We start from the raw sequence: 18,799 nt of genomic DNA, 5'->3' as shown, positions 1-18,799 counted from the left end.
AGGGGAGGACAACCGGTGCATTGCACCGGGGCCCGGTGAGTTCAAGGGGGTCCGACAAAATGTCTAAATTCACGCGATAAAAAGATTGATTTCAACAATTTTGCATAAAATATTGTTTTTATATTAGTTCCGTATGTCGAATTGGGCTCCCTTATGGGTAGCCTAGGCTATTCCCTTTTTTAAAATTATAGAATTTTCAATTTTTTTAGTTTAGGGGGGCCCGACAAAATGTTTAAATTTGCGTGCTCATGTCGATTTTGCATAAAATATTGTTTTTTATATGAATATTAGTTTTGTATTTTGATTGGGCCCCCTCATGGGTATGCCCTTTTTTAGAACAACAATATTTTCATTTTTTTGCGTTCGGCCAATAAAAGGGGGCCAATAAAATGTTTAAACTTGCGTGTTAAGGTCAATTTTGTATAAAATGTTTTTATATTTTGAAGTTGGTATTTCTTATATGTAGTTGGTATTTCTTATATGAAGTTAGTATTTCCATGGCCACCTGGAGATCCGGCCTGATTTGTCACATTTTGCAGATTTTGATTACGGCTACTGCTAGTGCTTGACTGATATTTTTTGAGATGTTTTTCCTTTTTGCGGTTTCTTAATGACATAAAACTTTTTTGTTGCCTTGGGGAAGCAGCAGCAAATGAAAAAAAGTAAGTTGAAAAACGCTAAATCAGACTGTTATTAAAAAATTAACAGTCTGACTAAAATCTTCGAAATCAAGTTTTCTTTGTTTTTCAACATGTGAGGATGTTAAAACCTATTGTGACATCTGGGGAAAAGAGAAAAGAAAGCGTAAAAATCTAATATTTATAAAAATTTATTTAAACGTTCGCCCAAAGTTAGAAAAACCGAGAAATTTCTGCAAAATGTGACAAATCAGGCCGTATCTTTAGGTGGCCATGGCATTTCTTAATGTCATGAACAATTATAGCAATGCATTCATCCTAAGTTTGCTCCCCTAGTCTCTGCAGATTTCAAGGTCAGAAATGGTATTGTATGTTAATGTAAAGCTGTATGCACACATATGCAATGCTATGTCGGATAGTATTGCAATTTTTATCTTCAAAATGGCTGATTTTACCCACTTGTTGCCATGGTTACAATCAGGAGTTGCCAGAGTTAGAAAGGGTTAGAGTTAGGAAAGGTTAGGGTTTTGATCTTTGCCCAGGACTAAAAAAAATTTCCAAAATATAAGTTTTTGATTTCAACAGCTATAAACTTTTCCTCAAATTAGGGCAGAATTCCATATCTGACAACGCTATTGAGGCATGGCTGTATTGAGGCTATGTTTACACTATGTAGTGTTTTAGCATTTTACAGTATTTTATCTTTGTGTATAACTAGTGTGTATCTGTGAATTTAAAGTTATATTTACAATAGTGCATTGTTTGTGAAATAATGGAGTGTTAATACTTTAACCTACTTTATCCTTTGTAAGAATGCGCATCGCAAATTTTGCTTGTGATTGGTGAGGTATCACGCGACATGTCGCGCTGGGGGCCCGGCAGCAACATCTGCACCGGGGCCCGGCAGGGCTCTTGGAGGCCCTGGCAATAGGTATTCATCCACAACACTCAACCAGAAAGATGCAATAACTGTTTGATTGAAAGTAAGCATTAAAGTTCTATCAGATGATAATTCGGCTAATTTTTTTTCTTCGCGTCCTGACGGATCAGTCTTTGTAACAACAGAAGGGTTTAAAATTCAGTCAAAACTTTCATATGTCTCTTTTGAAAAGTACCTCTTAAAGTGTGCAGAAAGCAATTCCAAATGTTGTGTAATGTCAGAGAAGATCAACTCTGTATCAATTAAGGGTTTGTTGGTAACGTAGTCAGAACAGAACGGAAAACATATCCACAACATTATCATTTATCCTTGTTTTCCATAATAATGTTGAGTTTCTTTATGAATGCTGTTATTTTGTTTTGAGGAATATGAGAATTTTTCGTAAACAACTTTTTAACTGCAACGAAGGTGCAACCCGTAAGATTTACGATACTGGATCGCAAAAGCTTTCGAAATTATTTAAGTTGTGAAGAACTGCGGCAATTATCTTTGACAGCGTACGTACTGTACAACGTATATATGTGACTTTTTAATTTTGGTCATATTGCCACGGACCACCTGTGCAGTCGTCGCGGACCACCAATGGTCCGCGGACCACAGTTTGGGAAACCCTGGCCTAGGCTACGGCCTATACGACGAAGGACCAATTATAATGAGATGGGTGCTTTCGTTTGTTGAAGGTCTACTGGCTCAATGAAAAAGGGCATCTGATTATCATTTAAAAGATTGTCTCAGCAAGGGCACTCGGTTATTTGTTAGATATCACTAAAATGCCCGAATTGTTTACGTTTTAAATAGATGGTGAGAGCCCTGGTTTAACACGCGATAGGGCACTGGCTCGACATGCGTCGATTTCCGAGTGGCGATTCTAGTATAGTTCTTGATTTCTCTCATTGTTAAGAACAGTAGCCTACGCTGCTCTAGAGAGAAATGACTATGGCCTATGGCCAAATGAACTGATATCTGGGCCAAGTTACAGTATAAGTGGGTTTCCATGTCAGTCCATCTTGTGAGTCACCACCAATAGGTTTATAGGCCTATGCCACCAGTAAGTATTGGGTTTGACATCCCTGTTGCAGATGGTTACCCGCTTTACAGACATTTACAGCATTTTACTTTTTACAACTTTACAGACATTTACGCTTTACAGACACATTACAACATAATCAGCAGATCAAGTTGTTAAATAGGTTTACTGCTTTTCTAACTTTGCCCAAATTCGATAAACATGCATCCACCAAAAGAAATGCAATTTCAAATTGTTATTATTGTTTGGGTAAGAGTGATTCAAGCAAGGAATTGGTCTAAATTGCTATTTGTTCTATCTATAAGTATTTAAATAAAGTTAAAGCGAGATGAGAAAGTTAAAATGAAGCTAATATTGAAAAAACACGGTTTTCCAGAACAGCTGGCAAAACATTAAGGAAGATGGATGCCTCTTCATCCGACCCAACGTTGTTACTAGGCAACAACGGTTTTTTTAAGGAAAATCCCCCTTATACTTGTCTACGAGTTTCTTTAATTGGGCACTAATACCATTTGGGAACTTTCCTGAACTGCTTGAAGACAATTTCTCCTTCGGTTTGTAATATCATTGACTAATGAATTGAGAGGTAAATATATTTTTCGTCGTATAAGCTTCCATCTCTACCCAATCTTAAAAATCGTCCATGGCAAGGTTTTATATTCCATTGTCCGCTTTTTGCGCGGTCGGAAATTTATAAAAAGATATTATTTTTGTATAAAGAAGTCATTCCTTGAGCAAGTCAGTATTTTTTTGCAAATCGTTTACACTTCCGCCGAGTTTAAATCAATTAAAAAATGTATTTGTACTCTGGTCAACCTTCAAAAACCCCAGGCCAGTAAATCAATTTTTATTCACCTTATCAGAGGGCCCACAAATAATTGACAATTGTGTTTCAGTAACAACGAGTTTACCGAACTGCTTCAAACTTTCATTCCAAGCAAAGGTGTAGATATGACTTGATAAAAGTGTTGTGTTGCTTTAAAATAATGTGTGTTGTTTCATAAAATGGTCAGAGAGTCTAAAGTGAACCACCTTTTCATATCAATTCAGTAAAAATACAACTATGCATAGGTTTGCTTGCCGATAAAGGACCTAAAATTACTCTGGTCTCAAAGCCCACAAATGGCTTAACGCAACACTGCAGGTCTGTAGCTGGCACCCAGATATTTTACATGTAGGCTACTTTGACAAGTATTGATCAAATCTCTCTCAGGATTTTGGGCAAATGCTTGGTCCACTTTGAAGGACAACCTGCTGAAGCCGCCAAAATACAATCCAAGGGCCAGGTCTGGCTCCCAAATCCCTGTGGTGCGGAGAATCTGATAACGTATTATGCGAAAAAGAGCATCAAAAGTTGGCACTGAATGATTTGGCTATCAGAACAACAAGAGAATAGTGATGCTTCTCAAGTATTTAATTGCCATTTTTCCACCAAACGTATTTGTTTTTATTGTAATCAATTTTTGTGTGTGATTGTTAAAGGATGCAGTGAGTGATTCTTCTTCGTTTGAAAAGTGTCGTAGTGAGCGACTAAGGTATGTAAGAAAACCATGATGTTGTTCGTTCAATCTATCCCCTGCAACAGCTAAACATGTCTATCAGTGTCCCCAACTGGATGTCTTACATACAGTTTGTTACGCCACCAAATGTTGCAGACTCTCTTGTGTTGAACAAAATAGATATCCGGCCCGTGATCACACCTTCTGGCAGTCACTGAACTTTTTATTGAAAACATTTTTTGACCCCAACTCTTGGCTTTATTTGTGTTGTTATGTTTACCGACTTGACTGTAAAGTTACAACTTTTACAAAAACAAACAAAAAACGATTGCTTTTTGTGTGTAACCATGATGCAACTTAGGCTACTGGGTTACCAACACTGGTTGATATTTTGCGCTGTTGTGCCTCCATTACGGATGTTCTTGTGGAAGGCTCTTTTCATCGTGATATGACTCAAAGTTTCCTGTTCTTAACATTACTGGCTAAGATTGTACATCCAGGTGTATCTTCGCAAAATTTGTGTGTGGTAAAAGGTTGAAGTTGCTCACTGATGCGTAGCTTTTAGATCTAAAGAAACTACTTTAAAGATCACAACTTCTAAGCAAAGCCACCTTTGGGATGTTAAATGATAATATCAGGTATTGATCATACCAACTAAGTTGATTGTCGTATGTCTGCGTTTTGCTAGCAAAACAACCGGTGTATAACTTAAAAATAACATTAAAAAGAGATCATTCCTTCATGAGAAAAAATGTCATTTTTACAAATGCCGCTATTTTGTATTTCTTTTTGATGTGAAAATTTTGTCTAATTTAAACAAAATTTAGTGACTCAAAGGAAAAAGTTGAGAAAACTAAAAGAAAGCACTGAGCATCTTTTGCTAGCTTGAACCATGGCCACCCTTTTTGTAAAAAGCTATTGTTGCTGAGAGAATGCGATATATGAAGCTCATTTGACTTTAGCTTGCAGAGTACTCGAATGCGGAAGGATACATTATGAAGTCACGTCCGCTTCTTTCATGTCATGAAAAGCTACGGGCAAAACTTGTAAAGAAAATGCACTACGAAGTCAACATTAAGGACACAACTGACAGGCCCGGCCCTTTTTAGGCCTATTTATTTGTGATTGTGTTAAAAGAGTCCTCGAGTTATGTCATTGGACCACACTACCTTTTAGTTTTCAACCTATACACTAGTGACTAGGCCAGTTGCGTTGTCATGGTAACATTCAAAAACTTGAAACAAAACCTTCCAGACAGAACTTCAACTAGAAATTTTCCCTCAACAAAAATCCGCATAGTTGTAAATACTATGCTTTTCGTACGACACAAAATTTCGTTATTAGGCAATTAAACAGTAGGCTACACGAAATATTTTTGTCCTCCAAAAAGATTTGAATAATTTTTCTTTATTTGTAAGACATCTTGACTGTTTATAAAATATCATACTAAAATGAGATCTTTCTGTTGCAAAAGAGTTACAGAAAGCTTTTTGAACTATAACGAACGTTTGTGTTTGTACGAAAAGCATATTATGTAAAGCTCCAGATTGTGTGATCGTAACTTATTTCACAAGTGTGGACAAAACGATCTGTTCCGCTGTTACCACAGCGGACACGCAGCTTTTGACTAAAGCAAATCATTCTATTCACACTTGTGAAACTATATTTATTTGTTATAAGAAAAAGGGTAAATCTTTAAGTAAGTACATCCGTTGGATTGGCCCAAGATGCAAAAGAAAGATCTGAAGTGAATGCAGCTGACATATATAGAAGATATTAAATGAAAAAATCAGCAGTTGCTTCAGAACACTGTGCCACAATGGATTAGCTTCATATTATTTTAGACTTGAGGTGTTAAAGCTTGGAAAATGGCTTGTGAAGCTTACATGTTTGTTTATTAAAAGCCACACTTTTTGGAGGCCACAAAGTTTGCTTCAAAGAAAGGGGTTTTTCCAATTTCATGCGGTCATGTTAGGCGCAAAATGAATCGGCGGAACTTTTAAAGGATGCCGCAGTCTATTGAAAGGGTGGGTACTTACAAAGTCAGCCATTAGCTTGGCATTATTAGTCGATTGTTCATATTTGTTCCAAAATAAGAATGTCCTTTATACCGGATGATTGTTAATGACAAGGATGTAATAATATAAGAACAATGCACATTATTCTGTGATCATGTTATGGTGGGATGGTACACCAACCGTTGTCTTGTAGAATGAATATTGTTTTGTAACCGAGCAGCGTTGTTTTAACGTAAAAAATAAGTTAAATTTTAGATGAAAGTTTAAACTTGCGTGTGCTAAAACACAGTACAGGATGGACTCTAGCTAAGTCATAGGATGCAATTAAGAAATTTATGGCTGAAGATGCTTCAAGCCAACGAGGCTCACGTAACGTTTACCACAGTGTGACTGTTTCATTATGAATTCAGTAACAAGTACAAAGCAAAATTGAGATATTTCTTCATAAAACGTAGCAATTGTCATATTCTTTGTCATGACCAACTTTTCTTTCAAAGACCGAAAGCATTGTTTCTAAACAAGTTCGTGATTTGAACTAATTGTTGCCCCTAAGGTTCTCAGATTTACGCTCACAACACACTCAAGCCACTTGGTAGATTACTACCTTACGTTTTTGCCTCTGGATCTAGTAGGGAAAAGTAAGTCTTGGTGTTTCTCAGCCGAATTTTCAGTTGATGCATGCATGAAAAATATATCACTGACATGGTCGCAATGCAAATATGACACCAAATTGAAACACGTTCACTCACCAAAACATCTCATAAGTTTATATACAGAATAAATAAACCATACTAATACCATTATTATCACCATGTACTTAATGTACTCGTTGAGAATGGCTGCTTGATTAGAAGACCTTCAAGGTCACTTCGCAGCCATACCCGTTGCAGTATCCACAGACCACAGATTCTATGTGATCGTTTGTACCTACTACAGGCCCGTAATTGCCGGAGGGGCTTGGGGGGCAATGCCAATGGCAATGCCCCCCAAGCTCAAAGTAAGAGATACATATTGTAGACTGAGCTAAGACGTTTACTTCAATTCTTCCCTTTATAAAATCAATCAACAACAATTATTTTGAGTAGCCCTCTGGTCACAGCGGTAAACCATAATCTCTTCGTGGGAAAATTGTAACGTAAGATTCCCAAATCCGTTCGTCTGCATGCAATGACCCAAAAATAAACACACTTTCGAAACGTCTATTCAAACAGTGTATTCCAGTAAAATTAGCCCGAGGCTATCGAAAATAGGTGTAACGCCTACACCTCTAAAACTGTCACTACACAACAAATTACTTGGATAAAAGACGGAACTTTTGTCCAGCTAGCAAGCACTAAGCCAACAGTTAAATGTGCGGCCAACTTTCAAACAATCATTTTACGAATGACCAGAATAGATATCAATATCTCAAATTCACGTAGAAAGTAACTGTGACGCAATAAATGAAAGACAATTATGAAGTCATTCCAACAGGTGTTTAAGCTGATGTAATATTTCCTGTTTAAACAGGCCCAAACAGGTCCAAACAGGTCTTATGAACGATGGTGCAATTTTGGCACATGCTTTAGGAATTTCCATGACGTAATATTCAGTAGACTTGAACGGTTTTTATATGACGTTTGATTTGGTGAAAATTGTCGGGAACATAGCGGCCCCTAGTTATGACAGTCTGACATGGCATAACTAAAAAGAAATGACGACAATTGTGAGCCAATGAATAAAAACACACGATACACAAATTTTTTTGAATCACTCACGTTTAAGTTAATACGCAAATACAAAGGGCATGCAAAGAATGAACAGCAATAAGAATAAACACGACGATACATGAAATTGGTACCATAGGTACACGCTAAAATGACGCTATATACAATGGTTGCGATAATAACCGACTGTTCCGGGCTCAGACAAGGGTCGGCCACCGCAGACAAAACCAGGCTCAAACCCTAACACTTAGGTGTTCTTTACGGGGGCGAGGCACGAAATATCCCTCAACACGTAGTCTACTTTCACTTTCCCCGTACTCTCATCATAGTTGCAGACGGCAACTTTGGCTCTACGAACCACAGGCTTCCCTTTCCTAATTTGTGGAACTACCTCATGCACCCTCCCAAGTTGATACTTCCCACGTTTACCAATGTCTTGGAGAGAACCTACCACTACAAGTTGACCAGGCTCCAAATTCTCGGCCATTTTTAGCCATTTTTTCCGGCCCTGAAGACCTGGCAAGTAAAAATCGATCCATTTATTCCAAAACTGCTGAGAAAGTGACAAATTAAACCGATAATCCCTTCTTAATTGGTCACGATCATGTGGTTGCCCAACAGCACAGTATGGGTCTAAGTATGGGGTCAAAAGTGAGGCAGGGGTGATGACAGTAAAATCCCTAGGGTCGTCACTCAAAGGTACCAAAGGGCGTTCGTTCACGATCCGAACGGCACTGCCTGTGTACGTAAGCAGTTCAATAAAATTGGGCTTACGAATTGAAGAGTCCAAAATGTGAAAAAAGTATTTGGTCACATCAGCCATGAAACCAAATCTTTCAAGCCGAAATCTAGCCAAGACATCTGCCAGAGGGTTTAACAAGGCAGACAAGTCAGGACAAGAAGACATTACATCATTTACACAAGTTCCTCGGAATTCAGATTGTTTTAAAGCCTTCTTCTTTAAATCAGCAGCTCTATCTGACGCAAACACAAAATTGTTAGGTAAATCAATATCTTCCTTCAACGGTACAGGTATCTCAAATCGACCACCTTTCAACTCAATATTCGGTTCGACAAGTTCTCTAGCCAAATTATCATTGCGAGACAATTCACAGGTTTCATTTTGCAAAGTCAAATCCTGAATGACTTTATTCAGGTCTGCTATTTCCATATCGCGAGACTCAATTTTACGCTGAAAGCCAGAGATGACATCCGACTCTGAAGACGTCTGCACTCTGCACACTTTAGCAACGCTTTCAACTAAGGGTGACTTACCACCACAAGCCAACCAACCGAGAGGAGTGAGCAAAGCATGCGGTTCACTACGATTGTCACCAACACGCTCTTCTTTTGCACACATCAAATAAGCGTTGTCGTTGCCAATCAGTACATCTACAGTACTACAATCATTCAAATGAAACATATTCACGTCATGAAAATGACGGAAACCACTTAAATCTTGTTTATGGGGTAAAGTTTTAACATCGTCAGCCCAAGCTGGGTTAACCACCGAGGTTATATCATAAAACAGTTCATCAGTCTCTAACGACTGGATGTTGAGTTTAACAAGGTCAGCACAAGTAGGTTTCTGACCAGCCAGAGTATCCATTTTAAACGACGCTTTATCATACGGTTTAAGACCAAGTTCGCACACCAAGTCACTCGAAACAAAGGTCAACTGCGAACCAGGATCATGCTGACAATACACCAACTTCGATTTGCCAGTCATTGGATTCAAAACACGAGCAGCAGTAACGCGGTTAAAGGCTGCTTTAACATTTCCAATCTTAACATTACGCACAGGAACTCTGGCACCAGCATCATCTTTACCGACCGAATCCAGAGAATCACGTGACGTCACATAAAAATCATGCAGAAGAAAATAGTGTTTCCTATCGTTGGTAGGTCCACACTTACGACAGTTATTTGCATGATTACAGTCTCTAACCATATGCTGGCGCAAACAATTCAAGCATTTGCCAGCTTTCACAATGACATCTCTCCGATCTTTAGGTGTCAAGCGCAAAAATTCTTTACAATTAGACAAAAAATGATATTCAACTTGACCACGTGACGAACAACAAAAACACGCCGGTATGTCACTATGTCTGGCCACACCGCCGCGCGGTGCGCCAACAGCAGTCGAGTACTGCGAACTCCCTGAAATCACATTATCATGGGGCTTTACCGACGTCTGCCTAACCGGACATGAAGGCAATTTTCCTTTGCCAAACTTTTTAAAATGCTGCGACTCACCAGAATCGCCCATTAGCATAATGCTAAAATCAGTCGACTTGCGCGTTTCCTCCCGTACTACAAAATCAAACAAACTCTGAAAGGTAGGTTCCTCAGTGCTACCATACTGATCACCTAAAAAGTCAAGATAACGCTGCTTAGCGTCAAACGGGAGTCGCTTAGCCAAATCCAAAACAAAACGTCCTTCTAATTTATCACGCTGACCATAAGCTTTCGCGTAAAGCAAACACTGCGACAATTCATCTTTAAACTCTTTCAAATCACTGGAAGAGATAGAAGTCAATTTGCTACCATAGCGATACTTTCTAATTTCTGGTTCTGCGAAAAGACCTCCACGAACCCCAAAACGTTGGGACAAGCGAGCTAACGACATTTCTATCCTGTCTTCCTCTGACAAGCCAGGAGTGTCAGAAACCAAATTAGCAATCGTTTGTGCAGCTGTTCTAACACAAGCTGCTTGCAACAAAGTCAAACGAGTTCCCTTAAAGGGCGAAGCTGCCATCAAGGCCATAACACGATTTTTAAAGAAGACAAATGGCATATTATTACCATCGTAACCAATCAAGGCCGCCTTATCGAAGAACGTCCTACTATTTTGGTATTCAAAAAAGCAATCCTGCTGTTGAGAACTCGATTTAGCGGGAGAAGACAAGCTATATCCCTTAATGGGCTGAGTGGGCTCAGTCACATGCACAGCCCGATCACGATCCTCACATACGTTAAAATCAGGAGACACGATACGCCTCTCACAACCACCCAAATTACGTGTAGCTGGGCGATCAAAAACTAGCGGCGCTGAAAACTGTGAAGGGAGCAAAGCATTACTGCTAATGGCGGCCCCGTGACCTGTACGCTCTGGGGGAGGAGTTCGGTTGTAATTTGCAGACCTTGGCTCTACAGCCTTCGGAAGATCCTTAGCCGCGGCCCCGAGACCTCCTGAAACAGCTGGAAAACATGTGGATTGTACAGGTCCACTTACGGATTGAACAGGCGTGTGGAAAAGGTTATGTAAATTAAACTGTGATTGATGTTCACTTCTGGAATGCCTAGAAGAGCCCTTCCTAGAGCTACGCCGGGAGCCCAACTCAGAACGATATTCAGCTAAAACTACCTCTTTACGTTGTTCGGCCCTCAACTGAGCGTCTTTGAGTGCGAACTCAGCAGCTCTAGCTTCGGCTCTCGCGGCGGCCTCAGCAGCTCTCGCTTCGGCCTCAGCTCTCGCGGCAGCCTCTGCTCGTGCGGCCTCAGCAGCTCTCGCGTCGGCCTCAGCTCTCGCGGCAGCCTCAGCTCGTATGGCTTCAGCTCTTGCGATGGCCTCAGCAGCTCTTGCTTCGGCCTCAGCTTGGATCTGGAGCTCCTCTCGTCTTAACTGTAGGTTAATTTGTGCAACTATCCGTGACGAGCTCTCAGACATCCTAGTGCTTACATTTGAGGCGCTATCCTCAGGATGTATGTCAGCATCCAACCTATCTGAGAACTCACTTTCTTTTTGTTCGAAGTTATTTTTTAACGAGTTAAATTCGGGATCTACCCTATCACGAAGTTCTGCCAAGATTGCAGAGTTAACAATTTTACTCAAAAGAGCATGGAAATGCCTTAATTCCTCTTCTAAAGTAGATAAGTTAGATCGAAAAATTAACAGTTCCTGCTTATCACTCAAAGAACCTAGGGCTACAGAAAGGTCCCCAATTTGAGTCAAAATATCCCGTCTAAGATGCCGGGCCTCTCGAACTGACTTAGCCTCATCGTTAATGGGTCCCTCCCCAGAATGGCCTGCCCGACCGCAAAGAACATCATCAGGCTTAAACTCAGTCGAGTCGACGGCAGTCGAGTCCCTGTCACCACCGAGTGTAGACATATTAAATGTTAGGGCTAAATTTAACAATTAAAAAATTAAGTTACACAAACACACAAAATTACAGTAGTTATAAAAAACTTAACTGCAAAGACCGTAAAAATACAAAAAAGAATTTAAATGCACGATACCGTAGCTGTACGAGTATGTGAAGTCCAAACGTCCACAAAACTTGCTTGGATTCTTCCACTTGAATCTTCAAGCACAGATGGATTGCCTTTAATCTTCTTTCTTGCCAATAAATGTCAAAGTTATTTTTTTTTTGTACCAAACTGAGAAGAAATGTCTTTACTTTTTAGCTTAAAGTTCTTCAGTTGCCTACCGAGAAGAAATGTCTTTAATTTTCTTTGCTTCTTTAGACTACCAACCAATAAGATCTTCTTTTATTATTTCTTTGCTTCTAAGTGCTTCTGTGCCAAACACTAGACAGAGAATCGTCTTTTATTTTTTATGTGCTTTAATTTCTTGGCCCACCAGCTAACAAGAACTCGTCTTTTATTTTTTTATGCTTTAATTTCTTGGCCCACCAGCTAACAAGAACTCGTCTTTTATTTTTTATGGTCACAGCGGTAAACCATAATCTCTTCGTGGGAAAATTGTAACGTAAGATTCCCAAATCCGTTCGTCTGCATGCAATGACCCAAAAATAAACACACTTTCGAAACGTCTATTCAAACAGTGTATTCCAGTAAAATTAGCCCGAGGCTATCGAAAATAGGTGTAACGCCTACACCTCTAAAACTGTCACTACACAACAAATTACTTGGATAAAAGACGGAACTTTTGTCCAGCTAGCAAGCACTAAGCCAACAGTTAAATGTGCGGCCAACTTTCAAACAATCATTTTACGAATGACCAGAATAGATATCAATATCTCAAATTCACGTAGAAAGTAACTGTGACGCAATAAATGAAAGACAATTATGAAGTCATTCCAACAGGTGTTTAAGCTGATGTAATATTTCCTGTTTAAACAGGCCCAAACAGGTCCAAACAGGTCTTATGAACGATGGTGCAATTTTGGCACATGCTTTAGGAATTTCCATGACGTAATATTCAGTAGACTTGAACGGTTTTTATATGACGTTTGATTTGGTGAAAATTGTCGGGAACACCCTCCCCTTTTAAAGTAGATTAAGTTCAAAAAACTGGTGAAAATGATTCTGTTATCACTATCAACTAATGCTTGCAGCGAGCGTTCATTTTCATCAATGAAGCGTTTAAAAACTTGTTTAAGAACATCTATGTCTCATGACAGATTGTACAATTTATTGCTGTTGCATGTACACAAAGAGGAAGTCTCTAGCTTGAATGTAAACGATATATCAAGGGACTTCATCAATGCAAAGTCTGCTAGGCAAGCTACATTTGGTTTTCCAAATGAGTAATCTTTCTATATTTAATTTGTTTTGATTCTCATATGTCACTTTGTACAATTATCTTGCTTGTAATTTTGTAATTGTTATGTACTGGTAGGGTAATAGTTATAGAGTTATTCCAGACAAATTGCACGATAATAGTCGCAACAAAATAAACGAAAATCAATCAATCAAACCAGATCAGTAACCAACAAGTTGGTGTTTGCACCATGTCTTTTAGCAGGCATGGGTTCGATTCGTAGCCTATCAAAGTAGAAGGCCTGGACACCGTGCTCAAACCTTCAAAGCTGAAAGCTGAAGTCGATTACAGATACAAAGTGTACTTAGTTCTACATTTATCTAAAATGTTTCATCATGTATTTTATTTATTTTTGTCACGAGAAGCTTTAATATCTAAAAGACATAGCATATGGTCAAACAATATGTAAACACAACTCAAAATGTCAAGCATTGAATGGAATGCTCTGTATGTAGGCTTAGGCTAGAAAAATGTTGAAAGGTTTTCATATAATCTTCTAAACGCTTGCAAAAATAGTCATGCAACATTGAAAAGATTTTACAAGAAGAAATATTCCAGCTCGTTTTCGCGACACCCAATAATTGCAGGGAGAAACCGCTTTCATTCTGTCAACCCCGTTAGCTCGGTGGCCGGTCGATTGGTCGAAAGACATTTGGTCGACAGTCATTTGGTCGACAGACATTTGGTCGACAGGACGTTTGGTCGACAGACATTCGGTCGACAGACATTTGGTCGACAGGACATTTGGTCGACAAGACATTTGGTCGACAGGACATTTGGTCGACAAGACATTTGGTCGACAGACATTTGGTCGACAGGACATTTGGTCGACAGACATTTGGTCGACAGACATTTAGTCGACAGACATTTGGTCGACAGACATTTGGTCGACAGACATTTGGTCGACAGACATTTGGTCGACAGACATTTGGTCGACAGGACATTTAGTCGACAGGACATTTGGTCGACAGTCATTTGGTCGACAGACATTTGGTCGACGTTGAACAAGACGAATGAACATTTTGTAATGAACGAATGAACATTTTGTAATGAACGATGAACATTTTGTAATGAACGAATGAACATTTTGTAATGAACGAGTGAAGATTTTGTAATGAACGAAGACAATACGATACGTTAATACCTTCTAGTTATACATAAGACAATACGATACATTAATACCTTCTACTTAATCACAAGTTGTGCGCGACAGCACGTAAGTAAGCAACATGGTCATTATACACATCAATATTAGCAACAATGTTTTTCAGTCGGTCGTTAAGGATCTTGTAACGTTTATTCATGGGAACAGGGCGGATACCGGCTACTAGTTGCTCTAGTACGAGTTCATTCTGGTCCTGTTCTTTAATGATTTTGACTACTAAGCGTCGAATTGTCGGATGGGTGACTCCTACGCGCTTTGCAAAAGCATGGTGCCACCCTTCGATGGAGTTGTTCGTTCGCGGAAGATCGTCCACTACTCTCTCGTTGACATTCCAGAGGGCATGTTCGAACAACGGACTTCGTCGCCGTCCCCGTTGCATGATGCCGATCCAAGTAGTCTCAAAGTAGACCAGAAACTCTTCCAGCACTGCATCAGAATCGTCGTCCAGCGAATTTATCATTGCTTCGAAAGCGACAACCACATCGGCCGGTGCCACAAATGCCAGAGACTGAAACATTTTAATTGTAAATGAATGACTCGGGTCTTCCACGTACCAGGCTTTGAGACCTAGACCTTGAATCTTACGCCAAAGACACTGTCCAAAATGAAACAAACATCCTTGAATGTCCGCGGTTGGAAACGCGGTTCGCGATGCCTGGCAGGCAGCCACTTCAAAATCTAAAAGGACTGATATGGGTGCTAAAGTGGCCCTTCGATTTTTCAAGTAATCGAAAATGCGGCGATATGTATCACGGTCCTTATTCCGACAAATACAATACACGAGAGGCACAGTCCGCGAACCAACTATTAGAGCATGAATAGTGTACAATTGGTAATTGTTTGGCGCACTGTCAAAAGTACCGTCGCAGAACCAATGCGTATTTCTCTCCAGAAGGTCCAAATTCCGATGAGTTGTAAAATGTACAAGTCCAGATCCTCGTCGTGAAGTGCCAAAAAATCATCTCCTCTGGTTGTTTTGGATAACTCGTATGGAACATCGTCTCCGTCTGGGGCCTTTCGTTTCCGTCTCACCATCCGCGCTAATGCTTCTTTATTCGGTAGAGAACCTGCAGCGGCAAGCGGAAAGTTCTCTGTACAGTTCTGCACTAACGTACTGGTGGCTTCTTCGGAGTTCACGGCTCGTTCTTTTATGGCAGTAATCGTTGTTAGAGCGGCGACACGGCTAGGATCGCCTGCATGTGTATGTTGAGATGGTCCATTGCAGATTACGTAGCCAACTGTCGTCGTCCTGCCGGAACATATTTTTCGCTCCTCGCACTTCCAGTACACTTTCTCATCACGTATTCTGTCAATCGAATACACAAAACCATCGAAAATTAGCTTTCGCCCACCTCTTATGCTTGTAGCGAATTCCATTTCAGACACTATTTAAAGGTTGAACTTGTTAATATGCCGAATCCCAGCTGAATACTGAATCATATACCGTGATTCCACGTGGCCAGATGTTGAATCAAAGAAGAAATGGCAGATTTTCTGCTTGAGTTTTTATTATACTTTTCAACCTGAAGTAACAATCAACGCATCAAATGGTAGTGTTATTATGATGTAATAAACGCAATTAACTTCAAAGAATTTCGGTTACTTCAGTTATCAGACGAACCTCTTTTGTTTGCGTCTGTCCAGCGTTGATCCACGCAGGCTTGCCAGATTGGCCCTTTTGGGGCCAAATTTGTGAAATTTGGCCCTTTTTAGAGGTAGTTGGCCCCCAAAAAAATTGTTTGGCCCCTTGGCCCTTTGTTTTCAATATTTGGCTTTTTTTGGAAGCAGTTGGCACATACTATCAAACTAGCTATTTACATAAATGTCTTTCGGAAATTAAGACTGAAAAGTGTAATTACGATTTTTTAGACAGTGTTTAGCTGACAATGTTTATGCCAATGCCAAAGATTCGAGTGGAAACACTGTAAAAGATGAAGATTTGAAATTGTTCTTGTAGAATGTAGACTGTGTTGTTGTAACGTTATTGACGTTGTTGACGTTATTATGTTTTATTAGCAACGTTATTAACATTATTGAACAATTTGGCTCTTTTTTACCCAGTTTAGCCCTTTTCTCGACATTGTTTGGCTCTTTTTCTCAAAAGCTGTCTGACAACGCTGGATCAACGCTGAATTGTTTACTCAGACAGATGCGTTGCACAGACGGGTGATAGAAATTAATTAAAATAATAATTATCACCCGTCTAGTGCAGTGGTTCCCAACCTTTTTGTCTTGGTGACCCCTTTAAAAATGTTCGTAGATACCGCGACCCCCACTTATATTCTTTCCTTAATACAAGTATACTATTAACAAATAATACAACAAACGGCAGCTTTAAAAATGTTTTTCTTGCATTTATTGACAAATCAATGCGATGGTTGACCTTGTAGGTTTGCAGCTAACCGTGAAATTGGAGGTTGCGTGCTAGACAGAGCCAGTCTCATGTCGTCTTCCACATCCAATCTATTTCTTTCCTTCGTTTTCATATGCAGAAGAGCTGAAAAACCACTCTCACTTAGATACGTCGTAGCAAAGGGCAGTAATACTTGAAAAGCCAGCGTAGAAATCTGTGGGTATGAATCATACATTTCACAGTAAAATTGAGAGAGTGACTTTGTATTGCTGGTTCCCAATTGCTAATTGCTCACTTAAATTAAACAACCACCATTCCAGTCCCAATTGAAAATATCTATCATTATGATTTCAAAAACACAAAGCTATTGCACTGATGTAATGTTCAAGTTCTCTCTTCCTCCTACACTACAAATAAATACTTAAACAGACCACAAACTACTACCACTAGGGCTAATCTCGTTGCTAGGATCTCATTGCGGTGTGTTTACATCACCCGCAACCGCTTCATTTCGGTTTCATTTCTGTTGAAACTACCGATATGAAATCCAGACCGCCACGAATCTCATTTCGGTCATCGCATGCAAACAGACTACAAGTCTGGCAGACAAACCGAAACGGAAAATTTTCATTTCGGGCGCAATGAAACGTCATGTAAACGTAGCCTGGCACATACTACTAGCGGACCGGTAGCCTACCTCGTCCTACTTACATTCAGTTTTGTTGTTGCATGAGCAACAACATCGCGATCCCTATAAAATGCTCTGCGACCCCCTTGGGGGTCGCGAACCCCAGGTTGGGAACCACTGGTCTAGTGTAATATTGGAAACGTGCTTTTAAACTTTTAATTTATTTGAGAACTTGCCCTTTAAGTTTGTACCTTGTGTTTCGCATTTTGCCTTACGCGTTTTCCATGACCTCGTGATTGGCCGCTGTTAAATACGCTTTGGGAACGTTCAAATATTACGTAACGCTTTTCTTCCGAATTTTTGACCCCCCCCTCCCCCATGTAACGCCAACGTAACGCTTTTTTCAATCCCCCCCTCCCCCATGTAACGCTTTTTCACTACGAATTCAGCACAAAAAACTACCATTCCGTACTCGAAAGCGTTACGTAACGTTTTGCTTGAACCCCCTCCCCCCCGATGTGACGCTAACGTAACGCTTTGCATAAACCCCCCCCCCCCTCCCCCTCGAAGGCGTTACGTAATATTTGAACGTTCCCTTTCCTGACAGCGTTGCGTCATTCTCCATGCGATTCATACAGCTCAAGCTATCTAATGCAGCATTGAAGTATAAAATATTTAAAAATAACATTGAATTTTTTTGCTTAGTGCGATTTTCGGAAAGTTTTTTGCTTGACTAAGCGTTCAATATTAGGTCGATCAGACGATGTGGCAACTCTCAACTGCACACTAAGATTTTCATCTGTCAGCCTCGACCTGCAACGACTTTTTGTAAAGTGCATTTTAAAAAAGAACCGTTCGCATAGATACGTGCTGCCGAAAATAGATGACCATTTGAGATTGTCAAATTGTTTTGCAGGCCGCACAAAATTTGACGGGCCGCAGGTTCGTCACCTCTGCTCTATAGGCTCTCTCAGTCTCTCTGCCTTTTCTTTCGATTAAAATCGTGATGCGTATTATGTACAAAAACTTCTTTTTTCCAAATATTTTAGGGCTAAAATAGGCGTGCGTATTATACACGAGTGCGGCTTATACTTGGTAAATTACAGAGTTCTTTTTAAAAATATTTTGTATAGTGCTTATTGCGCACAAAACCAAGCAAATGCCAGCCGATTACAATGGTTGTTTTTCGTCCAGAAAATGCCAGAAAAAGCGTTTTAGACCATCTAAAAATCAAACCAGACCCCTTTTCAATAAACACACATACCAGGTAATATAATGGTCAATAAAATGATTCGTTCTGTCAACCAAATGTCATG

This window comes from Aplidium turbinatum, chromosome 6, assembly GCF_918807975.1.
Source record: "Aplidium turbinatum chromosome 6, kaAplTurb1.1, whole genome shotgun sequence".
NCBI classification, from domain to species: domain Eukaryota; kingdom Metazoa; phylum Chordata; class Ascidiacea; order Aplousobranchia; family Polyclinidae; genus Aplidium; species Aplidium turbinatum.
Note: the sequence above shows the minus strand (reverse complement) of the source record.